We start from the raw sequence: 21,117 nt of genomic DNA, 5'->3' as shown, positions 1-21,117 counted from the left end.
CAGCGCCGACGAAGCTGAGCGTGGGGTAAACGTGCACCCAATTATATTTTTGTCCCTCGCCTGTGCCGCGCTGTATGGCCAACTAGTCTCTCGGCTTGGAGGTGTGTACGCGTTTAGAGAGATGGGGGGGGGGGGAGGAGGGTCTCCGGAAATTCCGACAATCCAGTGTTCTTTAGTATGCACTGACAACGCACAGTAAACTGGCCTCTATCATTAGGCATCTACCGAAATGCGACTGAGGTCGAACCCACCACCTTTGGTTCAGCAGCAGAACATCATAACCATTGATTCATCAAGGCGGGTCGTTAGTCTTGCCTTTGGTCATCGTGAAATGCAGAAAATTGCTTTTATAAAGGCGGAATAAACGAGCCACGCAGACTGTACAAGCGACAATTCCAATCTACATGGTGTTGTTCTTCTAGTCTGAAGTGCTTAATCTTGGGCTAGTTGATATAGCAAACACTAATATCAGACACGCACGAAAAATTACGCGCGAAACAACAAACAATTGCGCTTTGTCAAATGAAACGTTGCAAATGACAATTACTGTGGTCTTTGGCTTGTTTATGCAAAACGACTTGCATACTCAGGAAAATTAGTCTATTGATGAAACACCCATTTGCTCATTGTTTTCTCGACAATTTTAATTATGCTGCCTTTGATTAATTCAGACGGTTTCTTCGGTCTCATGAAATTCGAGCCAACGCGCTTATGCTGTAAACACACACATACCAAGCATGTCACCACTGCTTTACACGTTTTATGCTGGGTGAATTGTTGAAGATTTCACGGCATTGTGATTGTAGTGCTAAAAGAGACTGCTTGCATGGTACGACAAAACAAGTGCTTGTTCCGTCAAATCTGTCAGAATTCTTTGTATAAGATTTTTCACCACATGGCCAGTTTAATTTGAGCACCCGCTCATACCAGTTGTGACACTCGTAATTTGTTTGTTTTGTTTATAGGTCTTGCCTGGTTCCATGTATGAGAGAACCAAAACTCGCTGTGCCAGGCTATTGGCTCATTTCTGTATTGTTTTTTATCTTTTGTTTCCCAGCAGACAACCTCCAGTGAGCCATCTCATGACAGTGTCCTGCTTGAAGATGGGCCAGGTTCACAAGATAGCTCCCTTGTTACAGATGACGAGCTTCCCGAAATTTCAAACAATGAATATATTGGTCTGGAAGACAGAATAAGTGCACAGAACAACAATGCAGAGATGGACAGGCAGTTTTCTGACGGCTCAGAGTGTGCCGAAGAATGTCCAGCTGATGGGCCAGACCCAGAAGACCGTGACGTCAACGATCCTTTTGTTGATCTCTCGGAGTTTATTGGGTATAATACATTTGTACATCTTCCTGGCATTTCCACGAGCAGGTTGCAAGCCAAGCTGCTGGTACTAACTTTTGTTGTGGCAGCGGGACTACCATGGATCTGAATAGACGGCTTGTTGAAGTTGCTCAATGCAATACTTGGCCAAGAGGTTTTCCGTCCACTAAGTATGGATTTTGAAAACTCTGGGATTCGCAGAAATCTAAAATTGTTCAGATAACACGTATTGCTCAACGTGAAATTTTCTGACTGAAACCCTAGGCCTCAATGATCAGCTATGTCGGATTTACTCCCAGTTGGTTTCACTATCTGCATTGCTGAAAAAATGGAGTTTTTTATCCTGATGTACCTGAAGATACAGTTGCAGCAGCTTCTCAAAACAACGAGAAACATTGTTGGCAACAACTTGCAAAAGCTCACTTCAACCTCCTCGGACCGAATAAATGATATTAGCGATGGTGCGCTTTACAAGAAGATGCGCCATGTGCTCAAGATGAGGCTGAATTTAACTCTGAACACTGATAGCTCACTATTCTTTAAGTCCAGCAAATGCTCAATATGGCTGATTCAGGTCTCACTGAATGAGTTACTTGTGCTTCTTCACTGGAAGAACATTCTTATTGGAAGACTTTGGATCAGCAAAGAACTTCCATCTGCTAACCTTTTCTTGAAGGTCTTTGTTGACACGTTTCAAGGTCTCGGAAAGAAAACGTGGTCATTTGTGCCGCAAGTGGTTCATTCTGTCGTGAAAATTGCTTGCTGCTGTGTTGACTCGCCCGTACAAGCTTCTTCGCGGAATTCAAAATAGTTTAACGGGTACTAGAGCTGTTCTTGGTGCCTGCAGAAAGGAGCTCTTCTGGAAGATCAAGAATTTTCTACATTGCTTAGTATTGGCGCGTAGCAGTCTTAATATTAACCTCTGCTTATCCACGACCTTGGAAGCAAGAGGTAGAGGGTCTGCATGCATTAGGCAAAATGAAACACACAGCAGCTAGCATCGCGAGCTTCCACTATCCGCTGTGCATATGCATAAACTATATGTGATCAAAAGATCTAAGGCATCTGCAGGCATCAGATGCTTGGAGATGGCCATTTGTGGCTCATTTGAAGCACAGCGCTGCGTGTTATCAGGGTGGTGTTCAGGAATAGCGCATTCTCAGTTGACAAAAATCTATTGAACTGAACTGCTACTTGATTGGAATTGACTGTGACATAACTGCTTTAATACATTTATTTTGCATATTTGTTCATTGCTCAGGTAATAGAGCTCATTTTAATTTGAAAGTATAGTTCCACGGGTTCTGTTTAATGAGTCTGCCTTATAGTAGCAAAAATGTCCGCTATCTCCAAGATTTGATGTCACAAAACTGTCCAAGAACGCCTTGAATACCTTGCGGCTTGAAGGCTAAATTTGTGAGGTTTCTCTTATAAGCAGCATACTAATAAAGCAATATCTTACCAAAACCTATTTTTTTGTAGCGCAATGTTGTTTCTTATACACAAGTGTCTGTTAGAGCAATGTCTCTTATAAAGGCTTCAATGTTATTCAACTAAGTCGAACCAAACTAGGCGGTATTATTTATCCTTCAGAAGCTGTCAAGTACTCTTACGAAAGAGCGGACATGGAAGAGATGTGCCATGATGTGGTGCTATCAACAATGTCTCTTGCTGCAAAAGAGGAACTGAATGATTGATGGCATAAAGGGACCGTTTGTTCTTGCAAAGCTGACATCGCTGGATTTGTCTGGAGTTTACCTCCAGACTACATGCATTGAGTTGTTAGAGGAGTCACCCAGGAGATCATGGAGCTTAGGCTCACTTCCACTTGCAAAGCCTTCTACATTGGGAACAACATTGAGGAGCTCAATGAGCGCATAAAGAAAGTTTGCCCACCAATTTCTTTCACAAGGCTGCAAAGGCTACTTTCAGAAAGGGCCTTCTGGAAGGCAACTGAATAGAAAGTCTGGCTTTTGTATTACAGTGTCCCATGCCTTGATACCATTCTTCCACCGAGGTACATCAGGCCTTTCATCTTGCTTTCTGAAAGTGTTTTCATGCTGTTGAAAAAAACTGTTGAGAAGTCCGAGACCTTTATTGCTCAGAGTTTGTTGCAGGGGTCTGTTCAGGAGGTTTCCGTACTGTATGGTGCAGCTGCTACGACTTTTAATGTCCACCAGCTTCTTCACTTGGCGAAATCTGTTAGGAATGGCTGGACCACTGTGGGTCACTTCAACATTTCCATTTGAATAAGGCATTGAAGAGGTTTTGAAGTTTGTTTCCACAGGAAAAGGTGTGCCTATACAGATAACTGAACGTATATTATGCACGGGGTGATAGAGTCGCCTAAATGCCTGTTAACTCTGTCACCATATTTGATAAGGCAACAGACACTAATTTCAAGAAAGAGTACTGAGGAGAGCCAGACTTGTGTATTAGGTGCTCTTCTGTGTTTGTGTGTTTTGGAGGAAACTGTTCAAGCACTAATAGCGGAACCAGTTGGTATAGGTGTAACCTTTGGAGAATATTTCAGGGCTTGTGTCGGAGGCATCATAGCAGAGTGAAAAATACCCGCGTGCCGAGAAAACATGTTTTAGTTATTCTGAAGACCACAGTGAAAATTTTGTTCAGGTACAGAGTGGCTTTGCCGCAGGGACAACCAAAATATTTTTCTGCCGGGAAGTTATACGGGAGCCGTATTTTTGCCTTTTATGTACACCATCGAGCATCCGCCGGTACATGTAGGGCAGTGTCTTTCGCATGAAAGCAACGTGGCTTCACCATGTGTTCTTGTCTACCAGAAGAAACATTTGTTGTAGCCAGAATTCAAAATATTTTTCAAAGGGACTAAATGTATCGTACTATTTATCTTAATATACAAGATGTCTTTGCCAGTTAAGATGGTGCATTTTACAACAGTGTAAATGTTGAAGAGGTCTTGTCCATATGTGTACAAATAGCTCCTTTTTTTCTTTTTAGTGGAAGAATTGTATGTGCTCTAATTTTAGTTACAGAAGATGAGCACTGTTGGTGTAGTTCTGATGTTGGCCACTAATGTCGTTTGTACTGTGTTGGTCTAAAGTTTTAGTTTGGTTTCGATGTCTTTGCACTCGGAAGTGATCTACAAGAAAACCTTGCATGCTAGCGTGTGGTCACGTGGATGAAATCATTGGTTGGTCTATTTCCTAGCCCTCACTGGCTTTGTATCTCTCATGGCCTAATAGATCAGAAACTGCAGAGTTCTTCTTTCGTTTTTTTATTGTTGAGAGCTTGTGTACCACACACGTCTTTTTTTTTACTCTGAAACTGTTATAATGTAACTGTGTTCATGCCGTGCCACGTACTTTAATGGCGAGGGTCTCGTGACAGCAATTTTTACAATATTGTGAGCCTTTTTTTTGGTAATTCTTGATATTGCATGCCTGAGCTCTATGTGTTATAGCACAATACATATTCTCTCACTAATGCTATACGAATACAAACCACAAAGACAAGGTACAGCTTCAATTGCATCAAATGATCTGCAACAAAGAAACAGCGAAACGTGATATTGATGCGATTTGCTTGGTGCATCGTAGAAAACTTTGTCCAACTTTTTGCAGACATATCTGGCAGTGAACGTTTTTTCTTAGATTTTACCTATTGGAGAGCTCTACAAGATGTTGCTATGTTCTCAATATAGGGCGGGGTGCCTTGGCTTCACCTCTATAAACTTGTGACTTGCCAGTCTTCAAATGCAGCAAAGGTCTTCAAATGCAGCCAGTCTTCAAATGCAGCCAATTCAGGTTTCATTGAAAGTGTGGGCTATGTCTCTTCATTGAAGCAGCATCCTGAATGGAGCAGCTTGGTTAAGCAATGATTGTCCACCTGATAACATTTTCTCAAAAGGTCTTTTTTGAGAAATTCCTAGGTCCGGGGGAACTAACATGTTCATTCGGACAGCAACTTGTTCACTCTGCTGTAAAAATTATGTGTTGCGTTGTCAACTTGCGCGCACAATCTGCTCTGCTGAATACAAAACAGTTGAGCGGATACTATGGCTGTTCTTGGTGTTTTTTTTCACAAAGTAACTAATCTTAAAGGTAGACATTTTTTGCAGGAGTGGCCATGGTCAAGAGGTGCCACGATGTGGTGCTGTTGGCAACGTCTCTTTCCGCAAGGAGGAACCTGAGTAATTGGCATAGAGGGGACATCTGTTACCAAGCAGACATCGTTGAACTTCGTCTGGGATTTGCTGCCAGACTTCATGCATTGCTTTCTTGTAGGCGTCACCCAGCTGATCACGAAACTTTTTCTGACTTCCACTGGCAGAGCCTTCTACATTGGGCACCGAATAGCGGAGTTCAAGGAGCGCATCGATAAGGTTTACCGATCGGCTATTTTCACAAGGCTGCCAAGGTCAAATTTAGAAAGGGCTTTCTCCAAGGCAACTTAACAAAAATTCTGGCTTTTGCCAGATTTTTGTTAATGTAATGTAATGCCATCGAGACGAGTGTCCCTCGTCTCGATGGCATTATTCCACCGAGGTACATCCGGCCTTTCATGTTGTTTTCTGAAAGCATCTATATGCAACTGAAGGAAACAGTCGAGGAGTCTCATACCTTTATTGCTCAGAGATTCTTGCAGGCGTTTGTTCAGGAGGTTTCATACCGTATGCTGAAGCCACTCAGCCTTTCACTTCCCATAAACTTCTTCACTTGGTGAAATCAGACGACTGAACTCACTTTGAATTTTTTATCAGCTTCTTCACTTGGTGAAATCTGTTAGGGTGACTGGACCACTCTTGTCCACAACGACATTTCCATTTAAAGAAGGCAATGGAGAAATCTCGCAAGTTTTTGCGAGATTTCTCCATTGCCTTCTCCAGCAAAAAGGGCAAGGTGTGCCTAGGAACACCTTTTGCTTAGCATATAGCTAGGCATGTGGTGATGCAGTCGCTGAAACGCCTTGTGTCCTTGCCACCGTACTTGAAAAAGCAGCAGGATAATTTCAGAAAAAAGCACTGAGTAGAGATAGGCTTGTATGTTGAGTTTGTTCGGGAAAAATTGTCCGAGCACTAATAACAGAAGGAGTTGGTGCAAGTGTAATCGTCGGAGAGTATTTCGGAATTCATGTGGAAGGCATTGTATTGCACAGTGCGAAATACACGCGTGCTGAGAAAACTAGTTCTAGTTATTTCGAGCCCTAGGGAGAATGTTTTTCAGGTTCGGGATGACTTTGCTGCAGAGACAACCATAACATTGTTATGCTAGGAAGTAATTCATATTCAGCAATTTTTACTTTTCATGTACAGCATTCAGAATCTACCGGCACACGTCCTTTTTTTGCCCTCGTATTGCTTGCCTCACCACCATGTGCTATGGCACTGTACATACTCTTCCACCATAACACTATTCATAAACTAAGCACAAAACAAGGTATTGTTGTAATTCCTTGCAATGATCTAACAATAACAGCTTTTTCCATTCCTGTGTGGGAGGACATTAGCTTTTCTTTGCTTGGTTGCTAGATAGACAAATTATGTCTCGTACTGGCAGCTCGTTTTTCGTGTCTTTTTGTCTCTGCCATACTCAGCAGACAGAGACTACGGAGATCCAGTTCTGAATTGCTTCTCGTCTCAAAAGCTGTTGTGTAATGCATTATATAAAAATTTTCTGGCGTCAGTCGTCCAACAGGTGTATAAAAAGAGGTGTGGATTGTTGAAGTTTTCTACCTTGTAGCCCACGTATATTAGTTTTCGTTGTTGCTTCTTGATGACAACAGTTGATGTGTCTACTGTAATGAAAGAAAAATCCAGCCAGCTCCTCTTAGCGGAAACCGTCAAAACTGCCAAGCTGATATTGGCGTTTCCTCGGGCTATAGTATTTTATGTTTCCAAGTTTTTTTGCTAAGCATACAGCTTTTGTGTCTCTGCATAAACATCGCAGTTGACTCTGCAACCTGTCCATTCCAGCCGATTCTCAGGTCGGGTGACTTCTTCATTGGTGCTCCCCGATCTGAAAGGGCCAACTCGTGAACACTGACACTGGCCTGCCATTTCAAAGTCCACTTACCTCGTCATCACCTGATCCTGGTGCGTGTTTCGAAGGTTCACCTCTGCTTTACCACTCGACTTTGTCTGTCCTGACATTTCCAAGCTATCACAATGCAGTCCTCCCTTTTATACGAAGCTTCACTTTGGCCAAACTACTTTGCTGTTCAAACTTGTTTCATGTCGATGTGTAGATTAAGGAAAAAATATGGCACTCCAACTGTTTTTCTTAAAGGGCCAACCTCCGGTGAGCGATATGAGGACAGTGTCGTGAAAAATGAACCATGTTTACTAGGTAATAGGGGAAGAGCTTACCGAAATTTCAAACAATGAATGTATTGGTGTGAATAACGGGCAGTGCACAAGACAACAATAAAAAAGTAGACAGATAGTTTTCCGATAGCTCAAAATGCGCCAAAGAAACTGCAGAAGATATGCACGACCCAAAAAACTGTGAACTCAACAATCCAGATGTCGATCTCTTGGAGTTCATCGTGGAAAATTCATCCGTACATCTTTCTGGCGTTTCCACAATAAAGCTGCAAACCATGCTGCTCGTTGTGGCAGCTGGACTACCATGGACCCAAGTAGACTGTTTGTTAAAGTGGCTTAATACAATATTAGGCCAAGAGGTTTTTGTGTACACTTAGTATGTGTTTCAAAAACTCTGGGATATGCAGAAATCTAAAATGATTCAGGTCCACAAGCATTGTCAACGTGCGATTTTCTCGCTTAAACCCATGGCCTCAAGAACAGCTCTCGCACATATTCTCCAAGATGTTTGAACTTTCTGCACTGCTGTAGAAAGGAAGTTTTTTATTCTGATGGAACTGAAGATACAGTTGCAGCAGCTTCTGAGAATATTAGGAAACATTGTTGTCATCAACTTCCAAAAGCTCGCTTTGGCCTAAATGCAAGGGTATAACATATGGCGAGCTGTAAAAAATGTGCCATGTGCTCAATATGAGGCGGAATGACGTGACTTTATCGCCAGTCTTGAAATCCCGCAAAGCCTCAGTATGGCTGATTCAGGTCTCTCTGAACAAGTTACCTGTGTTTCTTCTTTGAAGCAACTTTTTCATTGGAGTACTTTCATTCATTTATGAACTTTTACCTGCTAGCATTTATTTCATGGTTTTTGTGGACAAGATCCATTCTGTGAAAGATAACATTGTTTTAGCTACAAAATAGCATCGTATAGAGCCAGACTGGTGTGTGTGTATGTGCGTGTGTGTGTGTGTGTGTGTGTGTTATCATGGGTAAATGAGATTTGTACCGTATCTGACACAGTACAAGGCTTTTTTCTTAAAGTTAAACGATGCACCTGTTCTTTTTTCTCTAGCTGAACCTGTTAATATTTGTATCTTGTCAATGTCTAGGTATTCAGCACTATATGTCTGCTTTTTATTATTCGTATAACTCAAGCACCAAGTATTTATTTATTGTTTGCTAGAGACCATGTTTTCGGTCTTAAATTTATACTCAATATGATCAGTGCACGAAACACAGAAAAACACAAGATGTTGCACGACACAAATGCTGTCTAATAACTGAAGGTAATGGATGAAACATGTCATCCATTTTCAAACATGAAGGCATAAAAACCTTAGTATCAACACGAAGCACATAATCAAGTATGTTGCAGATAGAAATTTTGGCATCTATGAGAGCAATTGAAAATGGCGTGCACTTTTTTGTGCACTGATTATGATAAGTATGCTCAAACTAGCCCAATTTACTGCATGAATGCATCGTTTTTTGTATATTTTCTTGTGCGTATTCGTCCTGCAAAGTGCATGAAATGCAGTTGCAATCTCCTAACTGCAAAGATTTGAAACACTCATTCTTAGTCCCCCATAAAAAATTGTGTTGGGCCTTTTATTTCTTGCGCCTGTCAGTGAATTTATTTTTCTAGTCTTGGTTCTCAGAAGTCTTGTCTGGTATTTTCAGCTGGCTTGTTGTGCTTTTTTGGCCCTGGTCTGCAGCTTTATGACAGAGGTCATCCGAAATATCTCGCAATTTTTAATGAGTTACCTTAGGTTGGTTTTGGCTGCTTTTTATATGGAATGTTTCTTAATGTCGAGCAGTTTTACGTTGCACTGGTATAGGATCTCGAAAATTTCAAACAGACGTCTCTGTTACTTTGAATATTTTGCATTATTTTTATTGGACATTCATGTATGCCTTCACCTTTTTTGTTTTTCAAACAGTACGAAAATTGTGTTCTGCTGATGTGGTAAATAAATCAAAATGTGGCTCTGCCTTCGCCTTTTTATCCTAATCAACTACTGTCTGCTTTCCAGCGAAGTATGTGCAGGTACTAGATATCTATGTCCATGTAGTTGTCTCTTCGTCTTTTGTGTCATAGATAGTACAGTACAAACACAAGTACATTTAAATATATTGTGTTTATGTTTAGATTGTGTAATAGATGCATCTGCTACCAAAGACAACATGGGGACCTACAAACTACTCAAAACACATCTGCCTAAGACATTCCAAATTCGATTTGTGCACCTACTACGACGTTGGGGATATCTTCATTCTTTAAATCATCTGCATGACTTACAATAAGGGCATACTTAATAGCACCCTAAAACAGTGCATAGTTCAGAGTGCATTTATTATATTTCAAACCAATTCCCTAAAAACTTTTTGGTTTCAATAATATATAGTAGTAAGATATGTAACAGTATACAATGTATATATCGCGTCACAAGACGATAGTAACACTTGATGTTCTTACAGGACTGTAGGTTGCATTAGGTATGACGTGTTGCATGTAAACAATGTACACATGCAGCGAATATAATGCAACAGCAAAGTAGGTTGGATCCCAGATGCAGTGTTTGCAAATACAGTACTGCATTGCTATGTCCTCATAAGTTCTTTTACAGGGTTGTCTTGCAGATGCTGGGCGACAAACGTTCAAGATATAATGCACATGTTTCCTGGCTTTAGTGTGTGGAGTGTATACTAACACTAGATGCCGAAGAGGCTAAAGAGCATTGACTCAATGGTTTGAAGAGCTATGTTATAAGTTAACTCACTAATCAGTTCGCTCAGACTGAGTTATGAGTGTGAGTGCGTTGGGCTCAGTATTTTTCGGTGAGTGAGTCTGGCTGAGAAAATTATGAGAGTAGAAGCCAGAGTGTATACCGTTGAAAAAAATCTTAGCCCAAGTAAGCCGCAAGCACTACCAGAACACATCCCAACAGAATACACCACACCAGTGTCGTTTACCCATCAGACACATCCTACCACAACACACCACGCTGGGTCCGCATTCTCACACAGATAAACCAGACTGGGTCAAATTTCACATCAGTACACAACCCAGCAGAAAACATTCACTCCAAAACACAGCACGATGTGATGGCTTTTTTACCAGAACAAATCTCTCTAGATTACAGTCACACCAGGACACGCAACGACGGGTCGGCTTTCCCACCAGAAGCTTGCACACCACGCTTAAGTATTCATCAGATTAAACCACCGCGTTCTGGTGTATACACCAGAGAACATCAGAACACACCAAACACACTCTGGTGGGTTTTTTAACTGGGACTGGTGCCAGCTAGCTGGTGGCGTACTGCTAGCGCTGGTCTGCAGGCAGCAGCTGACAGGCGCTGATCTGCCGGTAACTGCCTGCTGGTGCTATGCCTGTAGGCATTGCATTGGGCTTGCGGACCAGTGTAATCCGCCTTCTCGTCCACCCTTCCACTCGTGAACCATTCTATTGAGCAATTGTAGGTGCTGTTATTAGGTGGTTACTACTGCAACAACAGCAAAAAATACACAAGAAAACGTTACCTAACGCGTAAAATAAAGAAAAATTACAATATCTCAGTGCGCATTCGAGGCACAATGATTTATGTCCGTTTCTTTGCATGTATCGAAGGTTTTTACCCACCTACTTTTTGATGGGCTTCGTATAATCCGCCTTCTCGTCCACCCTTCCACTCGTGGCAGGAGAAATGAATAAAGCTGTGATGAACCATTCTATTGAGCAATTGGAGGTGCTGCTATGAGGTGGTTACTACTGCAACAACAGCAAAAAAATACACAAGAAAACGTTACCTAACGCGTAAAATAAAGAAAAATTACAATATCTCAGTGCGCATTCGAGGCACAATGATTTATGTCCGTTTCTTTGCATGTATCGAAGGTTTTTACCCACCTACTTTTTGATGGGCTTGAATTGTTCGCAGCTTCTTCTGAAGGTGTCTCGCTCGTTTACACATAAAATAAGGCTACACAAAACAAAGCGAATTATTACTATTTTCAATTTATCCTATCAAATTCTTATTGCAAATCCCAGCGTCACTAGATACCAGCGTCCTATGCAAGGCCAAATAAGAGGCCAAGTATAACGCTGGAAACTCAGACGTTGGAGCGGAATATCACTAGGAGGGGCTAAGTACACAATGCAGAACTCGTTTATAGCGTTAAAACTGGTCGCGTAGTCACCATAAAATATTTATTATAAAAGAATTGATACAGGGCACACGGATGCAATAAACGAAAAAAAAACTATAGATCAACCACCTAGAGGATCGCAAATTGCTACCTCCTGATTTCTATCCTCGCTAACTCCTGATTGCTACACCCAACCAGAACCCGTCCAGCTGCTAGTAAAATGATCATTTATTCAATGGACTTGCTGCTTACCTTCATGTTTACAAGTCGAATAGTTAACAAAGGCGCAATGTTCCTTTCCAATTGACAACTGCGTCTTTATTCGATACCAATGACTGGCTGCCGGGAGCCGACATGCGCATATTAGCAGAAACATAAAGTTTAATGAGGAATTCACAACTTAACTCTAAAAAATATCAAATGCTCTGTAGAAGCAGCCTCATAATGCCAGCTGTTAGTGCATATTTTTTTCGATAGCCGTTTCTCACTCTTGCGACTGGTCAAAATATGCAGAATGTTTATGGCATGTCTGATATATATGTGCGTACACAATTGAGTATTACCTAGTGTTCTCGCGCAAAGAGGATTAGACACAATACAGCGGACGTACCAGTGTACCTATTTGCAGTAAAATTGACGCGTACAACTACCCTGCAGGGACGTCTGTGCAAGCAGGCATTTGGTGTGGAGCGACACCATGGACGCAAGCTAACTGGGGTTTTCACCTCTCCCACGTTTAGCCATGTGTGGCTTTTCTGTTTCCGGGGAAAAGGGGATCTTGGAGCTTGAGCCGACACCGCGTTATTGGACCTTTGAGACCTCCCGGCAGAGACAACACACCCTTTTGGCCCCGGCTTCGCAGACGGCGCCCTGGGTTGATCCACCCAGGGGAAACCAGCGGTCAAATTTTCCTCTCTCTCTCTTCCTACATCTCCGACTTTTTTTTTCAATCTTTTCTGTCATCTTCTCATTTTCGCTTACTTGCACCTTCGAGGCGGCAAGCGTCAACCTTGTGCATGTGCCCTCTCTTAGTCACATACTATTGGGTTATAGTGTCTTTGTACAGCTGGCGCTGGCATGCCTTTTTATTTGTGCTGCGGCGTCACCATGGTGGCATGGCTGCCCAATATACATACATTTATGGCCTATTTTCTATTTCCCTAGCTGTCTGATCACCCTCCGTCTTAGATGAGGTGCTCCGAAGGAGTCCTGAATGTCTTCCTAATCCCAAACGAATGTTTCCCCACTTTCACCTGATTCACTGTGAAACAGAAAAGAACGCAAGAGCAATCTCTTCATTTGTCCTATCAAAATGCCTCACCAATAGCCTTGGCACAGGTTATCAGGCTACACGAATGGCTAGTGGCGACCTTTTTCTCGAAGCACAAAACAAGGTTCACTACGAAAATCTCTCAAAACGCACTTCTTTCGGAAACACAACTGTATCTGTCACACCACACCGTTCCCTGAACATTTCCCGAGGCGTACTGTCTGATCAAGACCTAATCGACCTGACAGAGTTTAATTTCCTTGAGGGCTGGATCGAACAGTACCTAACACATGTTCAGGTAACTAGGATCAACCATGACAACAGAGAAACCGACAAAGCGCCGCGTCCTTACATTCTGCACAAGCACACTTCCAGAATAAACCGAAAGAAAAACTTGAAATTGAAGTTCTGACCCTACATCACCAAACCCCGATGTTGTATTAGCTGCCAGCATTTCGACCACAGCTCTCAGAGCTGCCCTGGCCGTCAAACCTGTGCAAACAGTAGTTCGCGCGAACTCGCTTAGGACAACTATGAAGAAGGAACTTTTACTGTGCAAACTGCAACGTTGGACACCCCGCTTACTATCGCACATGTGCTACATATAAACACGAATAAGATATACTTACGTTCAAAGTAAATGAAAACATCTCATTTAGGAAGGTGTCTGCCTTTGCGGGATCCTTCATTTGCAGAGATGGCACGAAAAGGGGCAGTGCCACGCAAATCTGCGGCACCCGCACGTACCACACAGAGTGGATCGGTGACTGCGCCAATCACCCCTCAGCGGAAGTAGCTCAGGTTCTTCCGCCACCAAAAGGCTTGCAGGCTTCCGGACCTGAAATCCCAAGGCCTTCTGTCTCGACAGATATAGCCATAAAGCTTCCATGCCCGCACGCGTAAACCATAAGCAAGCATCGAGCACCTCGTCCGAGCTGATAGGCACAAAAGCAAGTCCTCCGGTGTCTTCGGTGTCGAAAGACAAGCGCGACACTTTGGAGCACGCCAGAAAGTCATAAACCATCATCACGGATCCTGACAATGTCTCCTGACCTAACACAATACTTTTTAGTTCACACAGCATTATTTACACTCATAGTGGTTGCACAAATAATACAATTGAGCGCCTGCGAACTGCTTAAAAACCTCGACGATATCTATAAACTCTTACATAAACATACCCCAAAAGTGTCATGTGTATAAAAGACGCACCTACATTCCAGGAACACCAAATTTCTACGTCAATGTGTAATATTCAGAAAGGACCCTAATGAGGCTGAAGACTCATCTGGTCGTATGGCCATTAAAGATGATCAGGGCGTAGCATTTACAAAACTGCCACTACAAACGTCCATGAGGCAGTGGTTGTTTGAGGAGTTCTTTTCAAACAAAGTTTACACCATCTGCTCTGTTTTAGTACTTTCGCAGTACTGTCTCAAAAAACATGGTTTCCAGTCACTGATATATAAACGACCAGAAGTTTATGTGACCCTTGGGGACTTGACTGTACATAATGGTCTATAAGACAACTCTCGCTGCGATGCACGAGGTCGGCTAATCGAAGAGTTCCTCTTTTCTTCAGGTGAGTGTCTGTTGAATAGGAACAAACCAACATACTTTAACCTCACCAAAAAAACTACTCATGCTAAATCTTAGCAATGTGTCCCCACTGCTTTTATCCATGCTTCAATTGAAAGTGGTCAGCTATCTTCTTGGAAGTGACCACAAAGGTCCTTAACATGTTCCCAGATGTCAGACAGACATCGCGGACTAGGGAAATTTCAGAAAAGCCACTCGCTTAAGTTGGTCGCACCTATGCCAACTTAGTATAGATGCAGCTGTAACACTTGACAGACCTTTTTATTGATGATGCAAAAAAGTGAATCCAACAAATTGAACAGTCCACAAGGCGACATGTCGCTTGTTAGAACAGTGAGTGTCGAAATGAACGCAATAACCAAAATAAAGCAAGGAGGCTGCTTGGAGACTCTCCAGCAGCAAAGAATCTTACAAAATATAAAAACATAAAGTATTAAGGGAGCAGGACGCGCCGACAGGCCAGAAGAAAAAGTTTGCATAACTTTGTATCAGGCGTTAATTCACATACACAGGATGTTCCAGCCTGGAACATGGTTAGGAAAAAAGCAGGAAGACAAGTAAATTCACTTCTTTTCGTAAACACACAAAGTGTCAGCTTGGAAGATCAAGCAAAGTACCTCGGCGCACACTTCGAAAAAGTGTCCAGCTCGTCAAACTATAGTGAATCCTTCCAAAGATACAAAAAAAAGAATTGATAAGCAGATTCTAGAACACAAATGTACGAAACACGAAGCAATCAACCAAGCTTTCCGCTTTGCTGAGCTCTAAATATCACTAAGTTCGTGCAGTCATTCCGCCCAAGGTTTTGATCATGTGGTGCACGGAATGTTGAAAAACCTACCAATCTTAACGCAAAACTCCCTAATTTGCTTGTACAATCCTACCTAGTTTTCTGGCGCTATCACTACTTCCTGAAAAAGCCTAAAATAATTTTCATTTTCAAAGAAGGCAACAATGTTTCCTCAGTTTTGAGTTATAGGCCTAATGCATTTACAAGCTGCTTGTGCAAACGTTTTGAAAAATTAATAAACTGCCAACTTGTTTATTTCCTTGAAACAAACAATCTGCTCGACCTACTTCACTGCGTATTTAGAGAGGGTAGATCCACCAGACCACCTTGTTCATATCAAAGTACCGATCAGAGTCGCTTTCTTCCACAAACAACATTTTCTATCTGTGTTACTCGATATTGAAAAAGCTTACGATAGAACACGGTGCTTTGGTATAAAAACAGACCAGTCCCACCTTGGCGTGCATGGCAGAATATTTACCATAATCGAAAGTTACCTGTCAAGGCGGACAGTTTGTGTCCGAGTGGGCATTGTTTTTCGAAAGAATTTGCCAAGGAAACAAAAGTGATGCAATGTTGTGTACTTAGCTACACACTTTTTATTTTGAAAATGAATTCTTAGCACTTGTTCATTCGTCACAGTATGTTTTACTGTACATTTGTCGATAACGTCCAGCTTGGATTTAGGTCTTGTAATCTTGCCATCTCTGATCGACAGGTTTAACTTGGTTTGAAGAAAGTCTCCACTTAGGCAGAGCAAAGCGGGTCACAACTGAATGCACAGAAAAGCAAGTGTCTACTGTTCTCCTGGAAGAGAGGCATCCATTCCGATACCGATATTCAACTGCTCGGGCAGCGTCTTTCTGTTACTATTGAACACAAATGCTTAGAGCATAATCTTAGACGCCAAGCTCACGGTGCTAAGAATTTATTTTCAAAATTAAAAGTCTGCAGCTAAGTACACAACATTGCCTCTCTTCATACCACACATGTATCTAAAAACAAGTGCATAAAAGCCATGAATGTTTCAAGTGTGTTGTCCCATACTATGTGAAGAAGTGACAAAAAGTGTCTGATCAATTTGTATACAAGTCTCATAAATACACACCTAGACTATGGAGCAATAGCATATCAGTCTGCGACCCCTACTGCCCTTAAAATTCTTGACCCTGTGCATCATCTTTCTTGCATTCTTCGTTATAAAAAATTTGAATATTTCATTAGGGAGCACTATTGTGACAACTGATTGTCTGTAGATTTCTTCCAGGATGCTTATATATGTTTATGGACGCCCTGATTCCTTGGCTTTTTCATGACTCCTGGCGTCTCCAAGGAATGAAATGCCTTCTCTTATTTTATGAATCAAATATTTAGTGGTTGGCTGTATTTTTATCCTTTCTCAAGTAAAGTATATACAATGTGCTATTGCTGCTTCACGTGACTTGAAGTCTAGGGTAGGGAGCAGTGTATTCCGCGCTGCTGTTTTACCACTGCTTCTGGAGCTCTCGCCTCCAGGATTGTTAGCTCTCTAAAGCATACATTGACAGCCCACAGTTGTGCTCTGCCTTCGTAGCAGCACGTTGTTGCTGGCGTTGCCGCTTCACCTTACAGGGGTTGAAGCTCTTTCAAGATCGTTTCCAATCAATACAAAAAGAGTGTGTGGTCTGTAAAGCACTTATTGGTCATCGTCATCACCTTAGTTTATTGTTGGCACATTGCGTGAGCTGCGCCGACTAACGAACAATGCACAGCGGACCTGCATAGACCCTAAGGGGCTACAAACAAAAATTGGCGAGCGTTAGAAATAAATATATCAAAATGGCCAATGCAGAAACCATACTTGTATCTTCGTCTTGCTCACATACCCCAAATGAAGCTCCCCGAAAGGTGATGGGTGGCGCCGGCTTTTTGCGTCATGAGCATTCTTGAAAGAGGACTTTGTGAAGTCAACTCTACATGGTGGATCTTTGTTGTAGCTGTCATATCAAAATAAATAAAATAATAATATTGCCTAACTTGTCACATCCACCCATTACGCGTATTCTTCTAGATGTTTGTCTAACTTGATATGAAGGTTTACAGCATGTGATTTGCACAAAGCTGATTGGGTGAATTCGTCATTCACTAGAAGCGTGCCGATATTTAACATCCGCATGGCACTTTATATCACTTGGAAGCACAGCCACTTTGTTGCTGTTTGTTACACTTTCCTTCGCTTTGGAGTCAGTAATGGTTTATTATTGCGTATACAAGAAAAATACTGGTAGGTACGTCGGGCTGATAAACATATAATATTTTGTGTTGGAGCTGTGTGCGGAGATGTTGAAAATCCGCATACCACATGAATAAGTTCTCTTGCAGAATATGCGCGATGACTACGTTTCAACATTGGACTGAAATATAATTGACGAGAGTATTCCAATTGAAATTGATTTTAGTCTGATATATCTACTGAAGTAATACATCTCTTAGTGCATGCCGTGCACAGGAACTATGCTTGTGGGCACTCATAGCCAAGGTAATAAGCAATGATGCATGTGAGTGGAATTGTATATCGCCTTTGTTTTTCGGTATATCATTACTTTTAAATCAACTATTCCAGCGGCTGGGCAAGCATATTCAGAGAGTGTGTCACTTATCCACATTTATGTCGTTAATTCTCGGCAAGGAGAATTACTTCAAGTTTCTGTGGAAGATTTACACCTCTCTTGTTATTCGAAAGGTTTCCGAATGAAATGAGATCACTCTTGAAGGAGTACACCATCTGTCACTGGATAGATGACTACAGATATCACTTTAGCTCTAGGCGATTTATTTTTGTTATTTATGGATTGATGACTGTGACGCGATGTGAAGTTGAGCAGCCAGCTGCGGCACAGAGTATAGGGAAATCGCATCGTTTTATGGACACTCAACGGAAAGCTTAGTCACCCCTAACAAAGAACTCTCACTAGAGCTCTACTTGAATGACCTTGTTTTGTAGTAAAATTCGAGAATAAATTTTTCCAAGCATCGTTAGTTAATAAAACACATGTTCAACCCCGGCCTGCTCCGGGCTCAAAACACTACGCTTCTAGCTGGCTACTTCTACAAAAAAAACACGCATATAAGCACATCACAAACGAAATTTTCAATTCATTATTGTTTAAATTCACTAGGAAAAACTGCCAATTCTAATATTTAGGGAAGGTAATAAATTGACCAAACTTAGGATGTCGGAGGTACAAAAGTTTCTTTCAGCAAAAAAAAAACACGAGCTACTCAAGTAAACAGTATTGTAAAAAAGCAATGTCTTCCAATATTCCAATATACTCGACGTACTGCGGGCCGATATTTTTCCATCGCCGACATTGTAGAACATCACTTCAATTCATAACTGGTTTCTGGCGCAGCTAAATGAAAAGCACACCCCGCAGGGGCGTCTGCGCAAATAGGCGTTTGGTGTGAAGCGACAACACGGACTCGAGCTAACGGAGGTGAAGTTTTGGCTCCCTCCCACGCTTAGCCGTGCGTGGCATTGTCATGACCGGGCAGAAGGGAATACTTGGGATTGAGCCTACGCCGGGTTATTAGACCGTTAAGGCCGCCCACTTGAGGCAACACACCTCTTTTTCGCTAGATTCACGTAGACGGCACCCTTGGTCTGACAGACCCAGTGAAAATCGGCAGTCACCTTTTACTATCTCTCCTTTTCTTTCTATATCTCAGTCTTTTTCCTCTTTAAATTTATCCTGTCTTCTTTTTTTCAATTTACTTCTACGTTTCCTGGGGGCAAGGATTTACCTTGTGTGTGTGTCCTCTCTAGGGCACATTATAAACGGCTAATGTAGCCGTGTGCAGCTAACGTTGACATGCCTTACTACGAACACAAGAGCTGTCGCGTCCTCATGTTGGGCTTGTTGGTGGGTGCAGGCATGGCTGCCGAAAGAACTCCTAATGGATGGCTTCTACCTCCTTTCCCCTACTTAAAAATCGTCCTCACTCAAAGAGGGGGCGCATCGAATCAACCGAAAGTATTTTTTTCATGAAGCCGCAAGAAACTTTCCCACGATTTCATGTGATTCACTGTGAAACAATCAACAAGAATGCTAGATAAATTTCACAATTTGTAGTAGGTAAAAGTCTTACCTAAACATAAGGCTGGGGTTAAAAGTCTACAACAATGGCTAGCGGAGATTTTCTCCTCAAAGTATACAACAAAGCGCAATCTGAAAAACTTTCTAAACTTCCTTCGATCGAAAATGCACCTGTTTCAGTCGCCCCACACCACTTTCTTAACAGCTCGCGAGGAGTGGTATCTGACTAAGACTTGCTCGACTTGTCAGAGAGTGAACTTCTCGAGAGCTGGAGGGAACAACATGTCGTGAACGTACAACAAATCAAAATCAGACGCGATAATAAAAAAATTCCCACAGAAAACATAGTCCTCACATTTGGTACCAGCACGTTTCCAGAATATGTAGAAACGGGTTATTTGAAGTCGAATGTCCGACTGTATATTCCCCACCCCCGGCGCTGCTTCAAGTGCCAGCGTTTTGGTCACGGCTCTCAGAGATGCTGTGGCCGCAAAACCTGTGCTAAGTACCGTTCGCATGATCATTCTGCAGACAGCTGCAAGGAAACTCCCCGTGTGCAAACTGCGAGGGTGCACACCCAGCCTTCTCTCGCACATGTCTAGCATGGAAATAAGAAAAAGAAATAGTAACACTGAAAGTAACCAAAAAGTTTATTTATGGAGGCAGGAGCGTTTCACTTTTGTGCAGGGTCCTTCATTTGCGGACGTGGCAGGCCCGGGGCAGTGCCACAACAGTTCGCGGCACCACCTCGCACCAGACACAGTGAACGGGCGGTAGTGCCATCCACCCCATCAGTGGAAGCGGCAGCCAGTGCTGCTTCACCACCAAAGGGCAAGCAGTCATTGGGATCTATTGCCCCAGGTCCGTTTTGGCAACAGAAATCCCGAAAAGACAGAACTGCGCACGAAACCCACGAGCGGACATTCAGTGCCTCTACCGAGGCAATGGACGTAGCGGCTAGTCCAACGGCGTCCAAGACGCTGAAGGGTCGGCGCAGCTCATTAAAGCGCGCCAGAAAATTGAAAACTTCCGAAACGGGACCTGGCAAGGACTCTCTGACTTGAAGTAAAAGTCCTTTCATTACCCACAGCACTACAATAAACACATCATGGACACACAAATTCCCCAATAAAACATCAGAGGACTGCTCAGAAATCTCGATAATATCCTGGAACTATTACATGAACATTCACCAACAGTGCTATGTGTACAAAAAGCACAATTAAGACACAAAAACATGAACTTTCTACGACAGTTTGTTATACTTCGAAAGAACAGAAATGATGACATAGCGTGAACTGGTGGCGTAGCCATTATTGTTATTCGAGGAGTAGCATGTACTCATGTGCCGCTACTAACATCTCTAGAGGCAGTGGCTCTTCGAGCAGTTCTATTGAATAACCTCGACACCATCTGCTCTTTATACATACCACCGCAACACCTCCTGGAAAAACACGAATTTCTGTCTTTAACACCTGAGCTACCAGAACCTTCTCTAGTTCTAGGGGACCTAAATGCGCACAGTTGTTTGTGGGTTGACTGCCGATGTGATGCACGAGGTCGTCTCATCGAAGAGTTTCTCTTTTCATCAGGTGCTTGTCTG

At 42.4% G+C, this 21,117-nt stretch overlaps 1 pseudogene; it reads left to right on the top strand.

The window, feature by feature from the left end:
- The first annotated feature begins 229 nt into the window (after positions 1–229).
- LOC142768273 (female-specific histamine-binding protein 1-like) overlaps positions 230–21,117 on the top strand; it is a 45,311-nt pseudogene continuing 24,423 nt past the window's right edge.

This window comes from Rhipicephalus microplus, chromosome 8 (genome assembly GCF_043290135.1).
Source record: "Rhipicephalus microplus isolate Deutch F79 chromosome 8, USDA_Rmic, whole genome shotgun sequence".
NCBI classification, from domain to species: Eukaryota; Metazoa; Arthropoda; class Arachnida; order Ixodida; family Ixodidae; genus Rhipicephalus; species Rhipicephalus microplus.
The sequence above is the reverse complement of the archived record's forward strand: the minus strand, read 5'-3'. Positions and strand labels throughout refer to the sequence as shown.